This window comes from Rhinatrema bivittatum, chromosome 8 (genome assembly GCF_901001135.1).
Source record: "Rhinatrema bivittatum chromosome 8, aRhiBiv1.1, whole genome shotgun sequence".
NCBI classification, from domain to species: domain Eukaryota; kingdom Metazoa; phylum Chordata; class Amphibia; order Gymnophiona; family Rhinatrematidae; genus Rhinatrema; species Rhinatrema bivittatum.
In genome coordinates, this window is record NC_042622.1 from 39735164 (window position 1) to 39762154 (window position 26991).

Consider the following 26991-nt stretch of genomic DNA (forward strand, 5'->3'; position numbering starts at 1 on the left):
TATTCTTGAGAGGTACTGGAGTTCCAGCCATAATAGGAGAGAGAAAGCCAAAGACACACTACTTTGGGTGAACCATACGGCCTCAGATTTCTCAGGCTTAACCTTTACATTTAAAAGACCAAAGCCAGGTAGCTGTCTTGGAAAGACATACATTGATTGAATTTGGTGAGGGAATCATCATTTTTTGGATCAATACTAGTGAGAATTTGAATAAATGTAACTACTGAAACCAAGGCTTTCCATTAGTATGGAAACTGGGGAAAGAAACAAATTGAAGAGAGTAGGAGAAAGGGAGGAGCCCTGAGTTGCACCCACCACAAGTTAGTTGACGACCTCGCGAGATTGAGGAATTCCAGAGTACTTGATAAGTTCTCTATTCCAGAAAAGATTTAAACCAAAGAAGAGAAGAATCTTGATTTCTGATGTCAAATAAGCAATTAAGAAGGAGCTCATAGTCAATCGTGTTGAAGGCGGCACTCATATCAAGGAAAAACACACAAACAGCATGACCTTTATCCAGATTTAAACTGATTTCCAAAATCAAAACAGTAAGAGCTATTTCCGTGCAGTCTTTTTTCAATAGCCTAATTGCCTTGGGTGTAATACCAAAGTCTTATCGAGAAAGTTTGTGAGTTGTTCATGTACAACTTTCTCAAAGATTTGTGAGAGAATGGGCAAATTAGAGATAGGTCTATAATTTCATATATGGTGGAATCAAGATGCGGCCTTCCTAGCATTGGATAAACCATGGCAGCTTTTAAACTGGTGGGTAAAATACCTAATTCTAGGCTATTGTCTAGATTTACATTTTTAATCAGTTTGAAAGGGAAATCTTGAATGGACAATGAAGGATTAATTTGTTTCAACATTAAGATTAAACCAGGAGGTGTAATAGAGTTGAAAGCAGAAAGTTTACTTGTGAAGACACTACTTGTTGAAGTATAAGGCAACGTTAAGATCGAAGAAGCAGAGGAGGATAAAGAATTAGAATCAAAGTCTATCTGAATGTTTCTAATCTTATTTCAAAACTATATGCAAAATCCTTTGGAAGCAGTGTCTCTGTATGTGGCAATAGAGACTGTTGTGTCCTCGAAATTTGAGTAGTGAGTATGAAGAGTAGTTTTGGTCTATTTTTGGCTTTACTTAAGAGATTCATAAGTTATTTCTGGATAACTCAAATAACTGGATATCTTTGAATATTGGGTCTCTGATGCATTAGCTGACTACAGTGGGAGTTTAAAAAAAATTAGCTTATGCATTTAGAAACTGTGCACTGAATTTCAGCACACAATTTCAAAGCTCAGCTTTTTCCATTTGCGCCTTTCCTTAGTAAGGTTAAGCTGTATTCTCTTCCGAACAGTTGGTAATCTCCTTCCACCTATTATCAAAGGGTTCATCACTGTATGATGTGGGAAATGGTTCCTGAGAGCTTGGAGAAAGTGCAAGGAGAGGTGTAGATACACCTTTGTCCTGCTCTGAGGACTGTGATTAACCCTTGGGATTTTCTGACAAAAAGGGAGGAGTTTAAAGTGAGCAGCTCAGTGGGGGGATTGATTATTCTTGGAAAATAGATGACTGTCATGTCAAGGAGAAACCTGTTGTACAAGGAGAGCATCAGCTTCTATCAGGGGCAGGCAATAGATCTTTTCACAGCTCCAGCTTAAGGCAGAACAAGGGAATAAGGTGTACAGAGGAGAATTCATGGATGCCCAAAGTGACTGATTATGTTGCAGCCTCTTCTGAGGTAACCATAAACTACATGACTGGAGGGTTTGAAGACCAAGCATTCCTCATTGCCATAGAAAGGAAGGCGAGAATGGCCAGGCAAAGGGCCTCATTTTCATTTTAAACAAAAGACTGGTTTACGGATATGCTTCAGCTCTAGCAGCTTCAGGGATGATCACCTAATAGCAGCAATGTAGATTGCAATAACCCTATGAGATCTGGGCAGGCTGGTGACTATTGATGTGTAACTATTCCGACAAAGAACTTGTTAAATCTCCAGATCTGCTTACGTTCATTTCTTGATGGCCCAGAACAGCTCATTATCCACTTATTCTTAATCAATGTCCGCACCCTCTGACAGGCGAAGTCATAGGGGAAGGCAATAGGAATCTCCAACTAATTCAGCTTGAGAAGCTGCTTCTCTGTCTCGCTCCTAAAGTCACTGGGTCATCAAATATAGATGAAGCTTGCCAAAAATAAAATGTGCTAAAGAAAAATGAACAAGCTAGCTGGACGAGAGAAGATACTTTTATAAGGCGAAAAAATGTTTTAGGACTACAACGTTCCCTTCCTTTGGCAGTGTCTGGTTTGGAACCAAATCTTGAGGTTCTTTAATAGAAAACTGCAAAGTAGAGATGGGAGTTCAGCACTTCCTAGACTGTCTTTTCTTTGTTTTCAACTTTTTCTTCCTTACTTGTACTATTGAAAATGCAATTAAAATTTTGATTCATATAGAGCAGACAGATTCTCACTAAATGCAGAATAAGTAGCCACAAATTGCACGTAGAAACTGGCAGACACACTATATTAAATTGGAAGCCAGAATTTGTAGTCAGCGTGACAGTGGAGAAATTGAAAACGAACACACATTTTATTCTTGACTATACAGACCAAAAAAAAAAAATCCAGAGAAATGTATTTTCTCAAGATATCATAAACCGTGAAAGACTTTCCTATTGCAAAAAAAAAAAAAGGAGAAGTTGAAAACTCTGTTTTACTTCAGGGGAAATGAGAGACAGCAGAAATGGCTTTGAAATGTGTTGTATTCTGTGACCAGACTAGACGTGCAAGAGAGAAGTGTTAATGGGTAGATTTATGTTATCTCCGACTTGATGTATTAATTTTGGGAAGACAGGAAGGCAGGTGGAAAAGAGAGGAGAGAAGGTAGGAAATCGGAGTGAAACAATGAGGTTTATGCAAGAAAGAAGGTCAGATGATGGGGAGAAGTTGAAGAACGCCATGAGGGGTAAAGGCTGAAAAACACATTATATAAAAGGAGAAATAAATAATGAAGGGAAAACCGAGATAGATGAAAAGAGAGGGGTGAAAGCTAAAAGAAGGCAGGGATAGGAGGAGTGAAAAGAATGGAAGGAACTGTCCTGTGTTCGAAGGGATAATATTGACCTGTCCATCCAACCATGAAGAGTTTGTTTGCTTGGGTCCCTCAGCACTCAATTCTTCATGCCAGAACAATCGACAGAACAATTTAAGCACTTTCTTACCAATTTCTGTGGTTTTTCTTCTTATTTTTTTTTCTCATAGTTCCTGTTACAGTTCAGTAGCTGTGAATCATTGAACGACATCTGTTCACTCAGTTCTGGCTTACTTCCACCCCAGTGCCCCCAAAATCCTCAGCCGACTAAAGCCAAACCCTGCAGGGGAAAGAACATTGCACGCTGGTTTTCTTCTATTTCCAGTACACGTGAAACCAAAGTGGACTGGAAGTGAAATAAAACCAACAGCAACCCTCACTCGGTAGCAGAGCAGAAGACCATGGTACTACAGTGCCTTCTTCCTTTTTTTTCTACAGCTTTCACTCATATCAGCTGTGTCTTGATAAGTATCCCGATTATGGTGCTCCAGTGGCATACTCCGAGAGACACAGATCTGCCTGTTATACTCAGGATTGTGAACCCTTGGGCCGACGGGAGGATGGAATACCTTAGGAGGAAGATCCCTAGGTTCTCCCGACCCCCGGGAGGAGCCCGTAGGGACCCGGGCCGCTGGAACTTAGGTGGGCCCTTGGAGACGATGGTCAAGAGGAAGTCCAAGGTCAAGTGCCAGAGGGTCGTCGCTTACCAGTCCAAGGTCACACACCGAGGGATCACCACTTGCCAGTCCAAAGGAATCACCGCTAGCCGATTCGAAGTCACACACCAGGAATCACCGCTAGCCGATCTGAAGTCAGGAACCAGGAACACCAAGACAAGACAGGAACAAGGATCTGAAGTAGAAGAACTCACCCAAGCAAGCAGACCTGACTAACCCAAAAGTTGCCAAGTCGAGGAATGAGCAGAGGAAGCCTCCTTTTATACTTCCTCTGCTCTGGCTTATAGGGAACAGCTGAACCTGGTTAAAGGGTTCAGGTCCCTTTAAATCTAATGAGGAGGCGCGGCCTCGCGCCTAAAGATGGCGGCAGCCATCTTGGATTTCCTCCATGGAGGAAATGCTGCAGGACGCCGCGAGGGAGGAGCAGGGACGGCTCCCCACCCGGCGGCCAGAGCAGGGACCCACGCTGAAGCGACGGGCATCGGGTCAGGGGTCTCCCCTGGAGTTCCCGTGGCGGGTCGCCGTCGCGGGCAAGATAGGGGGCCGCGCTCGTGGAAGGCCACGAGCGCGGAACACAATACTGCCTATAGTCTTAGCTGCCATAAAAAGGGTCGCTCTCTTGCTGCTTTGCTGAGATTATATTTATCCCACTAATCAGAGGCCTTGCTATCATGTTGGTTGCCTGACGATGCAACACGAGACACAACAGTCATGGGTCTGCATGATCACATTCGCAAGCAGCAAGTTACTGTGATCTGGTGACACACGCAATGGCCTCCTTGTAATCGCCACTGGATAGTGCGAACATGGCAAAGGGGGGGGGGGGGTGTTGAAACCACTCCCATGAGCCACAGAGTCACGGCCTGGCCTACAACATCCAATTTCTCCTGGAGGTGCTTCAGAAAATGATTTAATGCAGCTTGACACTCCAGGCATGGGCTCTTTCTGCCAACCACCCTGCCTGAGCCAGTTCTCATCTATGGATCGCTTCATCTCAGCTGCTGCAGAGCTGGGGACGCCATTCTTACACCCATCATCTCATCTTCTCCTGTCCTTGGAAGATGGTTTTATTTTATACCTTAATAAGTGCCGGCTGTGATCTGTTGCATGGTGTATGAGGTGTGAAAGAACAAAGACAACAGCTGTTTTGTAGTTTTTATTCAATTTAAAAAAAAAAAAGGTTGAAAGGAGTTTTCATCCCTGCTCAAACTCAGTAAAACTTTCCGCCTGGTAATGCTGAATGATGGAACGCTTTGATTTTTAGTCCTCGTAAAGCTCTTTCTGGTTCATTGTCATCATCACTTTCATTATTCGTTTTAGGAAAGGACTCTTTTTGGCCAAGATATATATGAATTCTTGTTTCAATCTCCACACTCCCATCTCCAGCGCCTAGAGGGTCGAGCAAGGATCTTACGAAGAGACAATGAAGTTGATTGGGGAGAGTCTGAGCAGTGATGCGCCATCAGTTTCTTATCGTTGGGCTCTTACTAATTCTGCTCTCCTTGGTGAGAAGGTCTTTATTTTGTTCTGTTAAACAACTGAAGCAAGAGGCTCCTGGGAGGCCCCTCGGGCACATCACCGAGTTGTAAGGCTCTGCATTGGGTGCAGGGGGTGGAGTGCAGTTAAACAAGAAAAGAGAAAATGAGTGAAATGATTGCAGCATGGATAAAGAGCTTAGGAGCTTGAAAAGAGAAAAAATGGAGGAATTTTCACTGCATTAGGCAGGTGGTAATAGCACGACTTTGTGAAAGCAGTTAAGAGAAAAATGTCATTCACGTTTCTGGCTGCAAGTGACAGACAAAGTGAGCAAGCATGGCAAGGAAAGGAGAATTCAAAACAAGCCAAGAATTGGTAGACAAGAAAATTGGGATTTCAGCTCTAATTGGATGCTAGAAGAGCAGGGCTAAAGGGGCCACAGTTCATGGAAATATGTAAGGGAAGAGGTTTATTGAGAGCATTTACTAATGTCTGAAGAAGCTTTTACATGCATTATATTAAAATAACTATTATTTTGATCCTGGCAATTACAGGCCTGCTAAACAGCACCGCTTACAATGAAAATGGATTGCAAGTTTGCAAAAACAGTATAGTAAATGTGAAAACAAAAAAAAAAATGAATTGAAAATCATAGGAAGAAGCACTGAATGGGAAGAGCAGAAAAAGAGAAAGTAGAGAAGCTGTATCTCCTCCATGTTGCATTAAAGGGCATTTGGGCTGAGCTGGACTACAGCGTCCTTGTGAATAGCAGTCTAGGTGTGTGAAGGAATGGCCTTACTTACTCCTCCTTAACCTGTGCGGGACCAGGCTAAAGGCCTAGTCCACCTTAAAACCTATAGAGAGAGAGAGAGTTCGATGGGCGAGATCCTGCTGGGCAGGATAAGAGGCAGAGCCCAGCCGGGATCAGGAAGCCCCAAGCCTCCGGGTGAAGGAGCTCCTGAATCCTGTCTGTGACAAGGTGTGTTGCGAGTACACTGCTAGAAGTTAGGAAATCTACTAGTATTGTATTAATTAAGTTGACTTAGAGAATAGCCATTGCTATTACTAGCAACGGTATCATGGAATAGACTTCGTTTTTGGGTACTTGCCAGGTTCTTAAGGCCTGGATTGGCCACTGTTGGAGACAGGATGCTGGGCTTGATGGACCCTTGTTCTGACCCAGTATGGCATGTTATGTTCTTATGTATGCTGAAAGTGTTTGCTGGAGTCTGAGTCTCCAGCCTTAGAAAGTTGCTCGGCTATGCCACAAGGCGCAAAAAGCCATTCATAAAAAAACTGCCCACTGTCCAAGGCCTGTTTACAATGAATTACTAATTATACTAATCATTTCAATTTATAAATAGCCTTTCCTCTACACAGGATCCCCAAGTGCTTTAGAAATGATAAACAGTAGTAGATGTAAGCATGCAGCCACCTCTGGAGTAGAAAGACTTGGTTGATTATTTTTAGGCCTGATCTGCATAGCAGGAAGCGACCGCACAAAAGTTGGGTGTGTGCTGCTTTTCTCACTGACAGACAGATTTTACTCCATGGAGCAATGACAGCAATGTGAAAGCTAGTGGTTAAATCTTATCCAAACACAGCACTCCTCTCAATCAGAGGAGGACCAGAAGGGAGGGTCCATCACATTGCAGAAGGAACGCAGATCAGCACCACGGAGGGAACATGGCCCTGGGTTGTTGTTTTTTTTTATATGTTACTCCATCATTACTTAAAAAATAAATAAGCAGAAATCCAAGTACCCATGCTCCCTCTGACAGACATGAAGCCCAGATTTAGATATAAGCAACGTAGGCAACTTCCCAGGGTGCTGCATTTTGAAGATGCCAAATATCCATGCCAAAGAGCTGACTGCTTCTGTTTGCTTTAGAGCGGTGTGCCGTCACAGCTTCAAAGGGGTGTCGCTGTGACACGCTGCCTCTGGGTGCCAAAATCTGAAAGCTGGCCCTGACAAGCACACAGAGGCACAAAATGAAAAGATGCCGCTATGTAACTACAGGCTTCACTCCTGGGAATAAGAAAGTAGCTGCAGCCTGCAAACTAGAGAGAGTTTGTGCGGCAGCAGAAATCATTATTCCCTTTTATGCAGTGTGCACTTATTCCGTTCATTCGCTCACTTGTGTGATCATGCTTTGATCATGTATTAGGGAAGTGGGCCGTTAATCTGCATGCAGAAACATGTGGGCACTCATATCAGGGAAGCACTGAAATTACACTGCCTATACTGCACTGGCACAGATTGCAGACAGCTTTGAGGAGTCTGCACTGCACTAATAACGCTGAAATTCTTTGGTATTGCTGGAATAGTCTGCAGATCTCCAGGCCAATGAAGTGTCTTTGCAGTGCACATATCACAGCCTTCTGCTGCAGTGTGTGTGTGCTAGTTTGCTCTCAAAGTCCACGTGATATCCTGTCAGCACATGCATGAAGCAGAACAGATAATGTTCGAAGCTAAAAAAAAAAAAAAACAAAAAACATGCACTGTGAAATTAATAGTGAATGTAGCAAATGCATACAAAGACACATGCAGAACATCAACAACAAGAGCAGATGCATATCATACACATACAGGCATGCATGCAATAACCAACATTCAAGGATACACATATCATGCAGTTACAGCTTCAAACCACTTACACACACACCCCATACACCAGAGCTTCCCAAAATTGTCCACAGACAAAATATCCATAATGAATATGCATGAGATGAATTTGCATACTTTGGAGACCAGTGTATGCAGATTTATCTCATGCATGTGCGTTGTGGAATGGGTCTTCTAAAAACCCAGCTGGCTGTGGGGTCCTAGGGCAGGTTTGGGAAGCCTTGCCATGCACAGGGGCACACACGTGCAATTCCAGATAAAGGAGGCCCTTATCAAGACAGCCCGCTAAGGTGCCATTTGCACAGGTACTCTACACTGGCGGAAGGATTGCCTACTGGCTCCAGGTTTTCAGAACAGGTTGATCCAGTCCTGGTTTTACTCCCCTGCATGCAGGTACTTATGGTCTTGCTTTTCTTAGACAATGCAATAGGGAAATCAGAATATGTCCCAGCATGCAATGGGGTAAAACCAGACTGGATGAACCTGCCCTGAAAATCTAGAGCCAACTGGCAAGCCTAAGCAGCGGACTTTGTCCAGATTTACAAGGGGAAAATCTGCCTCTACTGTTCCTTTGAGAATTGCCCATGGGTACAGCTGGCTTGCAAGACTTTGCGCCTGCGATTAGGCTGGGAAGTAGCATCCGTACATTTGAAAATGCGGTGTAAGAGCACTATTCCTAATCCCCACCAGAACGTGCGCCCAGAAACACCTCCCCCTAGCCCCGTGCATTGTGGAGCCCCCGCAGGTACTTTTAGCCAGGGTAAGGGGTAGTAAGCAATTTCCAGAGGTCCCTTTCACCTGGGTAAATGAGTATTGAACCCTGTCCTCCCCAGGATTACTTACACAGACACACGCACATGGACGCACAGAAAAAACCATCATATACACAGAGACAATCTCACACACAACAGTACAATAAAGTCCCTCTCGGCCTCCCCCCACTCCTTTGAGTTTATACAGACTTCTTTCAGAGTAATTTTTATATGATTATCAGCTCTGTGCTGAAAGCAAGAAAGAAAGAGAGTCAGAAGCAGGAAAATTCATCCCCATTGTTCCTTTAAATAGAGCGATGGCTTCTTTGTGCAGTTGGGCTGAAAAGCTTTTACAGAGGCTGCAGGTCAGAGGTGCTGGGGGCGGCCCGGTTCGTCAGTGAGCCGGGCTCGGCGAAGGTCGTCCCCTGCTGGCATTATAATCCAGGGCTGGCAAGTCGCATTCTGGAATTAATAAACGGGAGGGCACGGAAGGGTTGATGAAGAAATTAAATTTAAAAAGAACATTATTTTTCTAAAATAAAACTGTGATAAATAAGTGTCAGAGAATCCATTAGGCAGCGTGAGGTGACGCAGCCTTAACGGGTGGGGTCTGGGCCTCAGGGTTCAGCGCTGCTGAAATAGAATTAACCCTGCTCAGAATTCAGGAGCCCAATTTTCCCTCGTCCCTTCCTAACGTGTAAAGGAATGTATATTAGAAGCTATAAATAAAATAAAATAAGTGCACAGTAACCGGAGTGCGCACTCGCCGGGGATGGGCTACCGGTGGCTTGTCAAGGGACTAACTGAGTGCCATTCGCTAAGATTTTTTACCCATCCTGTGTGTACGGGAAAAATGCTTAGTAAACTGGGATGTCAGTGAGACACACACACACACACCCCACCTTGTTTTCATAAAATAACTGAAGCAGGGGCTCCCAGGACCCCCTGAGAGCCCCCCCCCCCCTCCTCCTCCACAGAAGCATTTCTCTCAGTTCACAAAGAAATATAATCCTCTCTTCCTGCTCCCTCACATCTCTCTCTCTCTCTCTACCCTCACAATCTTTTCCTTCTCCCACTCGCAAACCCCTCTGTCCCCCTGACTCTCACACCTATCTCTTCCTCTCCTCCTCCTCCTCCTCCCGCTCACACTCTTCTCCACTCACATATTCCTTGCCTCTTTCACTTGCACTCCTCTCTGCCACTCCCATAGCCTTTTCCCTCTCCCAGCCCTCCCTTCCCTCAGACACTCCTCCCCTCCATCACTCAAACATTTCTCTACTTTTATCCCCCCCCGCCCCCCATACACTTCCCTCACTCCCCCCTCACCTCTTGTCTTTCTAACTCACACACTCCTTTTCTTCCTGCTCATGCTCCTCTCCTCCTGATCCGCTAAGGTTGCAGCAGATCACTCAACAGTTGTGCTCGGTGGAGGAGTAGCCTTGCGATTTGAGTCAGGATGAGCTGGGGTTCAAATCCTGCTTCTCCTACTAAGGCTGGGACCTTGGGCAAGGCACCTCACTTTCCCTTGCTTCAGGTCCCAACGTAGACTGTAAGCCCGCCGGGGCAGGGATCTACCTTGCCCCTGAACTGTAACTTGCCTTGACCATAGGCTTGGAAAGGTGAATAATCACATCCAAGCAGATGATTAAGCCGGCATTTTAAGGGTTTTCCTAAATCGATTTTCAAGTTATTAACTGAACGGTAATTTATTTCTCTTGAATGGAAGGGAGAGAAGAATGGGAAAGGCCGCAGGGTCAGAGCGGGGATGGGAGGGAGGATTGAGAGGGGACGTGTGACAGACTGGAGCCTTCCAGTAACTGAGGGGATGGGGGTAAGAGTGCATGGGTCTATCCTTTTAACCCCCCAGGCAGCGTGATGGGATGGGGCGTGGGGCCTTTATTGCTAAAATCTCCTTGTCCTAGGCAGAGGCTCCGGAGGGTAGCATTCTGTCTTCATCCTGGTGAAGCTGCCTTTAAAGCCGTACATCAGCTCAGTCCCATTTGTGTCTCCTATGTGATTGCACAGGAGTCGTGCACCTCTCTCTGCGTCCTTCTCTCACGCCTTCCCTGTCTGTGGTTTTCATCCGAGGAGGCAGCTGGCCCGTAGTTCTCCCTTCCTCGTCGTGCTTTCTTTCCTCTCTCCCTGTTTTCTTCTGCATTTTTTTTTTCTTCTACACCTGTTTTCCATCAGTTCTTCTCTTTCCCGGTTGTTTTTCTCTCTCTGTTAACGCTGTTCTTGACAAAACAGGATTTTAATTCCTGCTATATAAGCACTATCCCTGTTAGATGGGGGTCCATTCTTTCTCTTAACCTTGAAATGTTATTTCCTCCCCAAATTTCATGTCCCCGGTAAACAATTGCCTCTTTAGGGGGATTACAATGAGAGAGACGCCATGCAGCATTAGACCCCTGCGTTTTATCTCCTCCAGAGCTCCATCTCTCTCTGTGCCAGGCACTCACTCTGCCTTACTACTCTCCTCACCTCCGTATAATAGAGTTCTTTTATCATGTGTACAGATTTATTTTACAATAATTTAATTTCTTCCTCAGCCCCAGAAAGACAGATCGGCTGGTGATGAGATTGGAGATTCAGAGTCGGCATCATACATTTTTCCTTTGCTCCACCAAGATGGAGCAAAAGCCCCCCATCATTGCCGGGCGCTGAGGACTCGGAAATGGGGAGCGAACGTGGCTGGAAATCTGAGGGCCGCGCCGACCTCTTAATGGGGAGGGGGGGATTCTCCCACTCAGGTCGGTGCAACGAAAGGCTTCTCTTTCTTCAAGCAAATCTTTACTTCAGCTGTGTTTGCTATTCATGTGCGGCTGCAAAATATATTCTTCCAGGCACAAAATACACAGCGGTCACTGCCAACTTCTGCAAGACGCAAAGCCTGTTTGGCAACAGGGGCTGGATTAATGAAATCCGGAGCCCCTGGAGCTAATTTCCTATCAAGGGCACCCTTCGTTTCACAAATGTTGCTGGATATGCAATTCACATACACATAAATAAGTTACTTTGCAAGCACACCATGACTATTTCAAGAGTACATTAAGGCCAAAACGAATATGTGTATCTAACAACTGCTACAATAAACTCTAATGATTTAAGAACCCATTCGCAGGCCATGGTATAACTCTTTGCAGCATTCTAATCAATGTTTTCTTTCAATACAAAAAAAAAAAAAAAATTGCTCCAGATTTATCAGCGAAGATATTCCAGAATTTTCCATGGGAAACGGGGCAGGTCATTTTTTCACTGCTGCAAAGCCTTGCTGAATCTGCTAGTTTGCAAGGTATGAGAGAGGAATTTCTAGCTTCAATAAAACAAAAACTTTCCTGTGCTCATAAATCGGAAGCAAAGCAATTTAACACTTTCACTTCATTTCATTTCACCTACTCCATGCCAGGGGGTGTAGCCAGAAGTGAATTTTTGAGGGGGCCCAAGGTTTATTTATTTAATTATTTATTTATTTAAAATTTTTGTATACCGACGTTGGTTAAGCAAACATCACATCGGTTTCCATGTAACATAAACTGGCCAACAGGGCTTTACAATGAAACTGATAAGAGAACTGGGAGGTGGTAAGGGGGGGAAACATGATGGGAATTACTGTACAAGAAAAATATAAGCGAAGTAATATGATTATAAGCGTGAGGACATGATTATATATAGGCAATAAAATTATATACAAATATTATATACAAGTAAATTGTTTACAATGAAAAGGTTCTGGGTAAGGGGGGAGAGGAGAGGGGCAGGGGAGGGGTTTGGAGAAAAGGAGTGAAAAGCGGGGGGTTCAAGTGTAGGCTCATGCGAAAAGCCAAGTCTTGAGGTTTTGTCTGAATTTTTTGGGGCAGGTTTCATGGCGTAGATAGGTGGGGATAGAGTTCCATAGGGAAGGTCCAGCTAGGGAAAGCACACGTTGTTTGGTGGTTGTTAGGTGGTAAATTTTGGGGGATGGAGTGTGAATATTTGCTGTGTAGGGTGTTCTGGTGGGTCTGGAGGGGAGACAGATGTGTAGACTGTCAGAGAACCAGAGCATGTCAGGATTGCGGACGGTTTTGTGTATGAGGGTGAGGGTTTTAAACTGGATTCTGGCAGTGATAGGAAGCCAATGTAGTTGTTTGAGGACAGGTGTAATGTGTTCTTTTCTGCGGGAGCCGGTTAATATACGTGCAGCTGCGTTTTGCAGTAGTTGAAGGGGGGCAAGGCTGTTTTTCGGGAGACCTAGGAGTAAAGAGTTTGAGTAGTCTATTTTGGACAAAATAAGGTTAACATGGAAGGGGCACTGTGCTAGCCTCCCACCCTGCCCCCATCCCTTATCCCATTTTATGTGGATCCTCACGGCAATGGCTACAAAACCCTTTAATTTCTATATTGCCTGTCTTTTCACTCTCTCCTTGCCCTGACTACTTTATGCACAGTGTTAATCGCTCTGCTGCAGAGCAATTATGAAAACAGGCTTCCAAGCCTTATGTTTTAAGATGCTGAGAGAAGGGGGGATAATTACCTGCCAAACGTACATAGAAAGACGTTGATGGCCTCAGATCTCTACAGGACTAGCCCAAGGGCAGTGTTTCCCTGTTCGGTAGCCTCTTTAAAGTTGCAGGGGATCGTGGGCTGGCAGTGATTCCAGTGCCTCCTGGCCCTCTAACTGCTGCACCTTTAAGGCTGACTCAGGTGTGCAGAGCCGTAGCCAGGCTATTTGGCACCTATGGCCAACTAAAAAAGGGTGCCCTTAACCTGAAGATAAGACTCGACCCCACGAGCCAGGACACTCTGATGTATGGGGCATTCATTTTCATTTTTATTTTGATCCAGCAGTTTCCTCCTGCCCCTATGGCCTTCCAACTCAATCGGAACCAATACAGGGACCCTGGCACCATAAGCCTACATTCAAAAACTGACGTGGAAACCCCAAGAAACCAGATTCTGCATGCCATGCAGCACCAGAGAAAGAGAAACAGAAATACATTTCCGCCTGTATTGTGCAACGTAAGGGGGTCATTTTTTAAAGCTAGCGCACACGAAAAGGGACGTTTCGCGTGCGAAAGCTAAAAAGGGGCGGAGTCGGGGCGGCGTCTGCCCCGGAAGAGGAGGAGTCGGGGCGGACGCCGCAAAGACAGCGTGGACGGCGAAAAGGTAAGGAGCCTTTTCGCTGCCCATTTCGTGCCCAATAGCACCACCTTTTATGATGGCACTATTGGGTGCGAAAGCCGGCAGCGATCGCACCGCAGAGGTGCGATCGCTGCCGGCTTTCGCAGGCCCGCTCCCCATTAGCGCACGATTCAAGGAGCCCTGCGACATTGGTAAATCTAGGCCTAAGTTATCATGAGCTGCACATTCCAAGTCGACAGAGTGCATCCACTACACTGAATAGAAAATGCTTTTTTCTACTCTAGCTGTCTAGACTTTTATTTTTCTAATCACTTTGGTCCTCATCTCTTTATACTGCTTTCCTCTTCTTGGTCTCCTAACTCCTTTACAGGGTCTCCTGTTCATGTTCTGTTTCATCTCTCTCCTGTTTTTTCAGTACTTCCCCTATGCCTCTGTCTAATATTGATCTTTCCCTTTTATTCTCCTTTTTCTTCCTTCTCTTTATCTGTGCCTCTCTATTCACTCATCTAGATTTCATCCCCCTTCTCTCCCTCCAGTTCTCTGTGCCAATCCTACACCTCCCCAAATCTCCCCTCTATTGCTCCTTTTACCATCTCTAGCTCCCCTTGTCCTTACTCTCAACAGCTGCATCCTTTTTCTGCTCTTGAAAACCCCTCATCTCCAAATCCTCCTCTTCCCCTCCCCCCTCGCTCATCTTCCATGGTCATCTTCCAATCAATCTTACCTTCCACTCTTCCCTAGGGCTGGTGGATAGGTATTAAGCATCCTAGGTGAACCTTATAGCATTGCACCCATCTCCTCCCCAGTTGCACTCTCCCCATATACAATTCAAAATTATGCTTTTATAATAACAGATTTTACATGACAAAGGACTTTCTGAGTTTAAAAAAAATCACTTATAGCATATATATTATATGTACATCTACTGCTGTGGTGCCAACCAGAAACCCTGCAAAAAAATTAGACACTTGGAACCCATATGGTATTAGGCCTATGGTAATGCATGTTGGGTCTGCATTTTGGCCCTGGGAAAGCCATATATTGAATTGCAATTACAATATTGTAAATCTCCCTTATCAAAACAGCCCTAACTGCCAGCACTCAAACAGTAAATGTCCTACTTGTGAAAAGGCAACACTGTAAATATTACACCAGGTCCTAAAACACCAATATACCTTCTATTAGGAAAACAAAACAAGCCAGACTGCTATACATCCCTACACAGAAAATACACACTAGCAGAATACCTCACTTCTGTCATACGTATAGAACATAGACAGACCCTCACTAAATACAAAATAAAGAGACTATAAATTATAGAGTGAAATGTGCAGACAAATACTGAACTGGAAACTGCAAAAATCCAGACTCTATATGCAGTGCAACAAGTGAAAAACAGAAACATCGCTATTCCTCATAAAATATCAAACAATAAAATAAAGAAATATAAAACATCAATCATAATAGTAAAACCATACTAATAAAAAGAAATCTTTCAAAACAGATGACAAATAGAACGGCATCCAATAATTAAAAACTCATATAAAACTTTTCCATATGGCAATAAAATATTTAAAAACAGCAGATACATTAAATAATACCCAATAATTATAACTAACAGGAATTAATAATTCCCCCACTTTCCATACCTGGGACCCTTTGATTTCCAGATGCTCTAAGATTGTCGTGGATTAACGGGGTAGTGGGGAAAGCTGTTTGTTGCACACAAACGTTCTCCCCTATCTCTAACACACACATACTCATTCACTCTCTCACTCACATACTTAGTCATACACAAACACATTTTTATTTGCTCTCATATGCTCAATCACACACACACACACACACACACACGCTTGTTCACTCTCACATACTCAGTTATACATGCACATGCTCATTCGCCCTCTCACATGCTCAGTCATACACACATACACACTCGCTTGTGCTCTCTCACATGCTAATACACATACAAACTCTTTGCTCTGTCTTTCATATGTTCAATTGTATATACACACACTCATTTGCTTTCTCTCACATACACAATCGCACACATGCTCGCTCAATCTCTTTCACATGTACAATCACACACATGCTTGTTTCCTCTTTTACATATACAATTTGAGATATGGGAAGTCTAACATGAAGACTTTGGCTCAGACTTTGGTTCACTCAGCTTATCCAGAATCCTTTGCTGTCTCTGGCCTAACTGAGACTTCTGGCATACAAGGAACTCAGACTGACCCGAGCTTGAATGGCTTCTGGGAGACATCTGGAATGAATTCAGACCTATTCAGATATGATGGAGGGTCATGAGGTCACAACGAACACATGGTCTCACAGAATACTGTCTCGACTTGAGGAGCCCAGTGTAACTGGAGATCCCCATGAGATTAAGAGTCTGATCAGGAGACTGGAAAGACTGACAGAACAAAGAACTACCGAAAGTAATCAGCAGACACGTGGGTCTCCGCTAGGCCTAATTGTATCTCAATATGGGAGGCGGGACCAGGGTATCTTAGACATAGTCTGTCTGATTTGGACACAGGACACGTGGTACCTGGTTCTCTATGAAGTCCTATTAGGGATCATGGTATGTTTTACCTATAAAAAGTCAGCACTCTCTGACAAACGCTAAGACACTCAGGGAGAGCTTTAAAAACATAAAGCTCTCACTCTGGGTCTTCCAGAGGTCTCATATAATTGGCTTTCGATATTAAATAATAAACTTAAATTTGTCTGTACTAAATTTGGACCTCTGTGTGTGTTCTTGGGGAAGCACCTTGAAACTGATTTTTAAAGTTTCAACAAATTATACACACACAAATGCTTGTTTGCTTTCTCACATGTTCAATCATACACACACATGCTCCACTCTCTCTCATACTTGTTCAAATTTACACACACATGTCCAATCACTCTCATATGCTCAGTCATGCACACACATACACATGCTCATTCGCTCGCTCACATACACACACATGCTCTGTGCTGTTTTTCTCTCATACACACATGATCAACCATACATACACACATGCTCATTTGCTCTCTGTTGCATATGCTCAGTCACAAACACACATACACATACATAGTCCTTTGCTCTCTCTCTCTCTCACAAATACACACACAAATGTTCCTTCTTTCTCTCTCTCTTTGCAGGCATGCTTTGTCTGACTGCAGGGGTAGAACATATATATATTTTTTTGGTCTGCAGGCCACCCTGTTCTTAAATGAAGGGGAGGTGAAGGAGGCCCGTGTTACTTCATGGGCTGGCTCCTCCCGACTTCCAGGGGTGGGAGGTGGATGCTGCTTTTGTTGCTCTGTGGGCCGCCCCCCGACTCCAGAAAGCTGGTACAGCAGCTCTTTTCCTCCTGGCAGCTGAGCACTTGAGGCACCAAAACTCTATCAGTAGAGGGGAGGCTGGCGGATTGTCTATCAAATTTTGAAAGTGATGGCGCCCCTCGAGGATGGCGCCTATGGCTGAGGCCATATCGGCCATAGGCTAGCTACGGCTCTGCAGGTGTGACATAATCCTGTTGCTAGGTGAGGTGATCTGTGCCAAATAGGGGGCACAGGCATCCAGAGCCCCACCGTCATCACCATCACCACCACCAGGGCTATGGCCATTCTCCATGAATGAGCATTTAAGGTTGTTGGTTCATCCTACCAAAGGCATGAATATGCTTCAAATCCACATTTCATATAATGTACACGGAAGCTGGAGGCTCCTGAATTAAGCTGAAGTCTGATGCTTCAGCTTTCTCAGTTTCCCACTGATCTGGACCTGATCAACCTCAAAAGTTCTAGATATCCACTACAGACAAGGTATAGACAGAGGGCAATGCCGAAATTCATCAGATCCATGGTGTACTCTGCAAACTCTACTAGCTTTCCAGCTAGGCACTAGGGGTGTGCATTCGGATTGACCGCATTAGTAAAACGCAACTCATATTTTTTTTTTACTTAAAAAATTGATTCGACATAAACGATCGGATTTCCCACATATCGAACATAGATATGTTCGATATGTGGGAAATCGCGATTGTTGAGCCAAAATAAAAATATAAACCCCCTCACCCTCCTTAATCCCCCCCCCCGACTTACCACAACTCCCTGGTGATGGAGCGAGGAGTGAGGACGCCATTTCTGCAATCCTTGGCGAGAAGCATGTGACGTCGGCGGCACGTCGAGTGACGCCGGCGTCACGTGATTCCCGGCTCGTTCGCGCCGGACGGCTCGTTCGGCCCAAAAAGAACTTTTGGCCAGCTTGGGGGGGCCTCCTGACCCCCCCAAGCTGGCCAAAAGTTCTTTTTGGGCCGAACGAGCCGTCCGGCGCGAACGAGCCGGGAATCACGTGGCGCCGCGTCACTCAGACGCGACGTCACGTGATTCCCGGCAAGTTCGCGCCGGACGGCTCGTTCGGCCCAAAAAGAACTTTTGGCCAGCTTGGGGGGGCCTCCTGACCCCCTCAAGCTGGCCAAAAGTTCTTTTTGGGCCGAACGAGCCGTCCGGCGCGAACTTGCCGGGAATCACGTGACGTCACGTCTGAGTGACGCGGCGCCACGTGATTCCCGGCTCGTTCGCGCCAGACGGCTCGTTCGGCCCAAAAAGAACTTTTGGCCAGCTTGGGGGGGTCAGGAGGCCCCCCCAAGCTGGCCAAAAGTTCTTTTTGGGCCGAACGAGCCGTCCGGCGCGAACGAGCCGGGAATCACGTGACGCCGCGTCATTCGACGTGCCACCGACGTCACATGCTTCTCGCCAAGGATTGCAGAAATGACGTCCTCACTCCTCGCTCGATCACCAGGGAGTTGTGGTAAGTCTGGGGGGGGGATTAAGGAGGGTGAGGGGGTTTAATTTTTTTTTTGCACATATGTACATATACCCAACTCATTGGATTTTTTTTATGTCCATATTGGCCGCAAGTGGGACCCCCTTTCGGACATAAAAAATATGAACATAAAATTTTGCTCTGCACATCCCTACTAGGCACAGTGATCGCTGCCATTCCTCTACCCTGGATTGCTGAATGGATCTCTGTGGTTCCTAGTTGGACCTTTGTGACCTGAGAAAGGATCTCAGGAATTTTATTCTCAGTGAGTCAGACTGCTTCGGCCAGAGATCCACAAAATTTAAGACTTTATCTCAGTTTTTACCTTTTGAAGAACAAAAAGACGGGCTTGAAAGGAGCCAGTTCTCAGGGGAAATATCTAATGGAATAAAGGGGTAAAATGGCATCCATTTTCATAGATAATGCATTAGCTAAAGCTCATCAGATTCCTCCCACTCACTGTAACTCTAATTATGCTTGGGCTTCACAAGATACAAGATTACTCACAATGTTTAATCTTCTGGTGTAATGTAGAGTACCTTTCATATGAACATACGAAGTGCCAAGATGGGTGAGACCAAAATCCATCGAGCCTAGTATTCTGTCTTCAACAGTGGCCAGACCAGGTCACAAGTACCCAGCAGATTCCCAATAGTTGATATATTTCTTGTATTTCACTCCCAGGGATAAGTGCTGGCTTTCCCAAATCTATTTGGCTAATAACTGCTTATGGACTTTTCCTTCAGGAACCTGTCCAATCCTCTTTAGAACCTCACTATTAGGATCATTTATCAAAATATGATATGGCATTAATGCCATAACACATGCGAAAAGTATAGTAGCGCATGGCGCAAATGCCCATTTTTGAGGGGGGCAGGATCAGGGGAGGAGTTTGGGCGGGTTTTAGTTAAATTAGGGGCCATATCGCGCCGTGCATGCTATTGCACGATTTTAATGCCAGAAATAACTACAGCTTTTTCCCTGACGTTAAGCTGTGTGATATGTCCGAAATGGCCATAACGCAATTCACAATAAATTTTTGGAGAGAGAGAGCCTCACTGTGTGCACCTATTTATATCTCTATAGGAAGGCCACCTGATAGGTCGAGGTGAGGTGTTAGCAGTGGTTTAAGGTGTACTGTGCTGTTTGTACATCTCACTCCACATGCGAAACAGGCCCCTAAACCCTAAACCACCGCTAACACCTCACCTCGACCCATCAGGTGGCCCTCCTTCTCTCTCTCTCTCTCTCTCACTTTCCATAAGCATGCCTCTTTTTGATAATGCATGTTATTAACTTTTTTTGATGAATGATGGGGTATGTTAGTTGCCTTAACCACAGATTTCATAGCTTGATTGTGTGCTGAGTCTATTGCATTTGCTGGTTTTATGGAATGCCCCCTAATCCTAGTGTTGTTTGAAAGGGTAAATAACTGTTCCCAATTTACCTGTTCCACCCCACTCATGATTTTATAAATCTCAATCATTTCCCCACCAAATCTTCTCTTTTTTACAAGATAAAGAGATCTAATCTGTTTAGCCTTTCTTCATAAGGGAGCTTTTCCATCCCCTTTGTCATTTCGTCACCCTTCACTGTACCTTTTCTATTTTTTTTTTTTTTTTTTTAGTTGGGGCAACTAGAACTACAGACAAAAGGTGTGACAGATCTAATCAAAGTATTATGATATTCTTAGTTTTTGTCTCTATTGCTTTCCAAATAATTCCTAACATTCTATTTGCCTTTTTGACCACCGCCACACACTAAGCTGAAGATTTCAAGGTATTGTCCTCAAGGATTCCAAGATTCTGTTCCTTGGTGATGACACCTAACACAGAACCCAGTATCGTGTGCCTGTAGAAGGCATCATTTTTCCGTATGTGTTCTACTCTGCACTTGTCCACATAAAATTGCATCTGCCACTTAGAAGCCCAGTCTCCTAGTCTCTCATGGTCCTTCTTCAGTTTTTCACTATCTGCTGCCATTTTAATGACGTGAAACAATTTCATGTCCTTTGCAAATTTTGTCACTTCACTCATCATTCCAGTCTCGGGATCATTTGTAAATATGCTAAATAGCACAGGTCCCGATGCAGTCAGATCTCTTTCTGTATTCAGAAAACTGACCATTTAGTCCTACACTCTGTTTTCTGTCTTTTATCCAGTTATCAGTCCACAGTAGGGCACTGCCTCCGATCCCATGTCCTTTCAATTTCCTCAGGACTTTGTCAAATGCCTTCTGAAAATCCAAATACACTCTATCAATGGCTCACCCTTGTCCACGTGCTTATTTACATCCTCAAAATAATCTAATAAATTGGTAAGGCAAAAACTTCATTTTGCAAAGCTTATGTTGACTCTCCCCCATTAAACCATTTCTATTTATGTGGTCAGCAATTTTGTATTTAAGAATAGTTTCAACCATTATGCCCAGCACAGGCATCAGACTCACCAGCCTATAGTTTCCTGGAACACCCCTGAAGCCCTTTTTAAAAATTGATGTCGCATTGGCCACCCTCCAGTCTGTTTTAAATGATAGATTGCAAATCTCTAGAAACAGGTCTGCAATTTCATTTTTGAGTTTCTTCAGAACTCTGGTGTGAATACCATCTGGTCCCAGTGATTTGGTATTCTTTAGTCTGTCAATCTAAGTTATTACATCCTCCAGTTTCACAGTGATTGCATCTAGTCGCGCAGCATAATCACCATTAAAAAATGTTTCTGATGTGGGCATGACTCCAGAAATCCTCCTCAGTAAAGACAGTGGAAAAGAATTAATTTAGTTTTTTTATTTCCTTGTCCTCCTTGACCACCTCTTTTACCCCTAAGTCATCTAGTGGCCCAAATGACTCCCTCAAAGGATTTTCACTTTAAATGTGCTTGAAAATTGTTACTTGTTTTTACCTCTATGGCAAGCTTCTTTTCAAATTCTCTCTTAGCCTCCTTAATTATATTTTTTTTGCATCTGACTTGCCAGTATTTATGCTCTTCCCTATTTTCCTCATTGGAGTGTGCTTTTCCAGTGATTGCCTTTTGACTTTAATTGCCTCTTTTACCTCACTATTAAAGCATGTCAGCAGTTGTTTGGTTTTCTTTCAACCTTTTTAAATGCACGGAATGAATACATTTTGTCTGGGCCTCAAGGATTGTCATTTTAAACAGCACCCATGCCTCCTGCAAGTTTTTAACCTTGTAGATTGCACCTTTCAGTTTTTTGCAACAAGTTTTCCTCATTTTATCATAAGCTCCCTTCTTATAGCTAAATGCTACTGCAGTAGTTATCCTTAGTATTCGCCCTCCAGTGATTATGTCAAATTTAATTACATTATGATCATTGTTACCAAGCAGATCCACCACCTTTATCTCTTGCATCAGGTCCTGCATTCTATTGATAACTAGATCTAATGTAGTTTCCCCCTCTCGACATTTCAATGTCCAGCTGCTGCATGAAGCAGTCATTGATGGCATCTAGGATCATTAACAACCTTTCATGTCCTAATGTGACATTTACCTAATCAGTACTCGGGAAATTGAAATCTCCCATTACGATTGTGTTATCCTACCCATTTTACTTGCCAGTCTAATCTCTGTTAGCATTTTGCAGTCTATTTCCTCATCCTCACCAGAAGGGCAGTAATATATCCCCATTACTATACTTTTCCCTTTTACCCTTGGAAATTCTATCCATAAGGATACCAGAGTGCAGTTTGTTTTCTGCAAAATTGTGTCTCCTGCTTGACTCTATGCCATCTTTAACACATAGTGCCACCCTTCCACCAATTTTATCTGCCCTGCCATGTCAGTATAATTTGTATCCTGTTATCACAATGGCCCACTGGTTATCCTTCTTCCACTAGGTCTCCAAAATGCCTGTTATGTCTATATCTTAAGAACATAAGAACATAAGAAATTGCCATGCTGGGTCAGACCAAGGGTCCATCAAGCCCAGCATCCTGTTTCCAACAGAGGCCAAAACCAGGCCATAAGAACCTGGTAATTACCCAAACACTAAGAAGAACCCATGCTACTGATGCAATTAATAGCAGTGGCTATTCCCTAAGTATAATTGATTAATAGCCATTAATGGACTTCTCCTCCAAGAACTTATCCAAACCTTTTTTGAACCCAGCTACACTAACTGCACTAACCACATCCTCTGGCAACAAATTCCAGAGCTTTATTGAGTGAAAAAGAATTTTCTCTGATTAGTGTACAGCATTCATGGCAATCCAGATATCGCAGGTGAAATGCACACTCCCCTCTGCCTTAGCTAGCAGTGCTTGGATGCGACTGCGACACTGGTTGTACAGGCTGGGGATGACCTTTCTGCTAAATGTGGTTCTGGAGGGGACTTTGTAATTTGGAACTAAGAACTTCAGCAAATGCTTGAAACCCACATTCTCCACTACCTGCAAGGGCTGGTCATCAAGGGCAATCATTTTCCCGAAGCTCCTGGTTACAACTTTTGAGGCTGCCTGCTTCCTTCCCCGGGATAGCATTACCAAACACCACCCCATTTACTCCATGGTGGATTGTCGCTTCTGACACATGGCAGGGGGCTGCTGGCCTGCCACCTGACTGCTAGAAGGGGCTGAGGGTGTGGGGTGACTCTGCTCCTTTTCAACCACTTTATGCTGCCTGGAAAAATGGTTCTCCTGACTGTTACTGCCACCATACCCAGATGGCAGTACTGTTGGGACTTGTTCTGCATATGATACATCATGCCAAAATCATACATCATGCCAAAATCTTCCTTTAGCACCATACATTCTAATTCTCCAGTCTTATTTTTCAGATTTCTAGCATTTGTATACAGACATGTTAAAATAGTTTTATTTGTATTTCTATTTTTATATGTACCCAACCTGCTTATTATCAAATGATAAAGACAGTTTTGAGTCATTTTATCTATGTTCTCTGTATTTAAATACATCTGGGGGGGGGGGGTCAGCTTTTACAGCCACATCTCTTTCGGGACATTGTAACTTACTTGGTTTGCCAATATTCTTTGAAGATACTTCCCTCCAAACCATGCGCTGCTGAGCGACTGTCGGCTTTCTCCTGTGTTCTAGTTTAAAAGCTGCTCTAGCTCCTTTTTAAAAGTTAGTGCCAGCAGTCATCAGAATAGGCTCCCCCTTTTCCAGAATGTTTCCCAGTTCCTCACAAACCTAAAACCCTCTTCCCTGCTCCATCATCTCAACCACGTATTGAGATTCTGGAGCTTGGCCTGCCTCTGGGATCTTGCAAGTGGAACAGGAGGCATTTCTGAGAATGGAGCCCTGGAGATTCTGGATTTAAAATCCCTAAGAGCCGAAATTTAGCTTCTAGAACCTCCCTCTGCTCCTTTCTGTGTCATTTGTACCAATATGTACCATTATTATTATTTATCGCTTTTATATACTGACATTCGTTTTCACATCACATCGGTTTACAGTGTAACAAGTGGAAACTGAAAGGAAATTACATCTGAAATTTTTTTTTTAAAACTTTACCCATATTACAGGGCAGATGAGTTACAGTAAGGTCATAGAGGAAGGGTGGAGATTAAGGGTAGGCAGTGAACAGGAACAACAGTAAGAGTAATTCTAACAGGTATAGTCTATTTATTTATTTATTTATTTATTTATTTATTTATTTATTTAGGGTTTTTATATACCGACCTTCTTGATATACATATCAAATCAGGTCGGTTTCCATAGAACAAAACTGTCGCCGGTAAGGCGTTACATTAAACAACAATAGACAGAGTATTGAACAGAGTATTGAACAGTCTAACACAATAGGAACAAGTAAAAGTAATTCTGATAGTTGTATATTAATGATAATGGTGAGGGAAGAGAGCACGTACTTTATGCAAGGGCTTTTGTGTATGTGCGGGGGCTTGTGGGCGAGGCTGTTGGGGTGTGTGGGGGTCATGTGAAGCCTTGTTTGAAGAGCCAGATTTTTGAAGTTTTGAGTGTTTGGTTCTAGCTTTAGTTCTTGTGGCATGGTGTTCCGTAAAGAGGGGCCGGCAAGTGATAGTGCTCGTTCCCGAGTCGAGGTGAGGTGTGTAAGTTTGGGTGTGGATATTGGTAGGTTTCCGTTATTGGCGGATCTGGTGTTTCTTCATGGGCTTTGCAAATGGAAGGCGGTGTTGAGCCAGTATATGTCTTTGTTTTGCAGAGCTGGATCCTCCCCAGCACTCTGTAAATGCTTATCTAATTGGTGCATGAGGCCTGCTACCTCTGCACCATGCAGTCAAGTTACAAAGCAATATTCATACCCACCAGTCACCCAGCTATCTACTTTCCTAATGATCGAATCACACATTACAATGGTTGTCCTAACCCTTCTGGACACAACTCCCTGGAGACACATCCTCAGTGCGAGAGGATAAAGCATCACTTCCTGCTACACTGAAGCAATGGTCTCCCACCAAGTGACCTTGCTCCTCCACAGCAGCACAAGAGCTGCTTGATTGAAGTTGGGACTGCTCAACTACGTCCCTGACGGTCTCCTCTATATACTTCTCTGTCTGCCTCAGCTCCTCCAGGTCTGCCACTCTGGCTTCCAGAGATTGGAGACACACATACAACCTCTCACCAACAGGTAGATAATCATACCCATGGCACTCGGTGCAAAAGACTGGATAGCTCTTATTCCGCTGCTGGGCTTCTGCCTGCATTTTAATTTGTTGAGTTGATAAAGTCTTAAAGATTGATTAAGGAATAAGAAATAAGCATGTCTCAATTTAAAGGTTGCTAAATGTGATTAGGGTTTTTAAATGTATTTATTTGGTGTCTTTTAAAATCTATGGGGTTTTTTTTAAATTTGATAACTAGGTGATTAATGTTAGTTAGTGAATGACCAGCAGCAGGACTGAAATTAGTCCATCACTAAAATCAGGGCTAATTGAATGCTATTTTAAGTGACTAACTGACTAATTTTGAAGACTTTCCTCCTAGTGGGGGTGATAATCTATATATCAAAAAATGAAAGAGGGGTGAGTGCAGGGACGGGGGTTAGGATTTTGCCGCCTCTAGGCACTATTGGTGCTTTCATCCTCCTACCTCCTATAAGGCTCTGTTACAGGATAGCAGAGGGCTGTTCTCTGCTGAATGAGAGCTGGAAGGCAGCAAATGTTAGCCAGCCTGCTGCCCCTAAATGTTTGCTGCCCTAGGCACAGGCACCATGGGTGTCTATTGAGAAATGCAGGGCTGAGTGAGTGGAAGATGGAAAGTCTCTCTCTCTATGGGGTGCAAGGGGTGTCGCTCCCTGTGACCTTGGGCAAGTCACTTTACCCTCCACTGCCTCAGGTATGAACTTAGATTGTAAGCCCTCTGGGGATAGGGAAATACCTACAGCACCTGAATGCAATCCACTTTGAAGCGCTGAAAAAGTGCGAAAAGCGGAATATAAATCTAAATAAATAAATAAATAAAATAAAGGAGAATCCAACTTCCACTCAAAGCCTTTATTCCCATAGAACATGAAGCGTAAATATCAGCCCTGACCAGTGAGATTCTCCTGCACTTGTGAACCATCTCTCTATCAGGTGAAGGGGCTCATGGCCGCCTGCAGCAAAAATGAATGGAAATCAAGTCAATGCTGTGTGGGACTGTGTGAGGGGAATGCAGTCTAGTCTCCATCTTCATCTACATTTCATTATTCGCATTGCTCTACTGTTAGATCCCAAACTTTGCACTTTAAAATCCACACTGTCTTTGGGTAAAAGTGAAATTCAGTCTTCATAGCCATCAATTTCTCAGCTCCTCTGCACTGTTATACCAAGAAATCAAAGCTCTCCTGGAGTAAGAGAGGAATTAATTCTACATGTCCATTCCTTCCTGAGGTCTTCTGTACTCAATGTTCCCTCAAGATTCTGAGGTGAAGGAGCTTCCACTTCTGAAGTGACAGAGAAAATATGACATACTCGCATACAAGCCAGATGACAACAGAAAAAAGAGCAATTGGCCTGTCTAGTCTGCCCACTGTCCACACTATCCCTCCTGCAGAAACTTGGCTACTTGTAGGATATCATTCTTTATCCAAGTCAGTTTGTGTTTTCTTCCTCATTGGTTCTCTGTTATCCTGAGTAGACAAACACATAAAATTAACCTCACCCCCCCCCCCCCCCACAGAGATTCACAAAATGAAAGTCCAGGGGGGAACAACTCAGAGCCAACATCAGGAAACTAGTTCTTCACAGAGAGGGTGGTGGATGCCTGGAATGCCCTTCCGGAGGAGGTGGTGAAGACAAAAACAGTCAAAGAATTCAAAGGGGCATGGGATAAACACTGTGAATCAGGGTCGGTGCAAGGGTATTAGGCGCCATAGGTGAGCCTTCTGCCTTGTTCCCACCCCCCCCCCCCTTCATGCTGCCCTCCCAGTCTCGACCCCAGCTTCTACTGCATTCACACCCACCGAGTGTATGCTTCTTTGCGT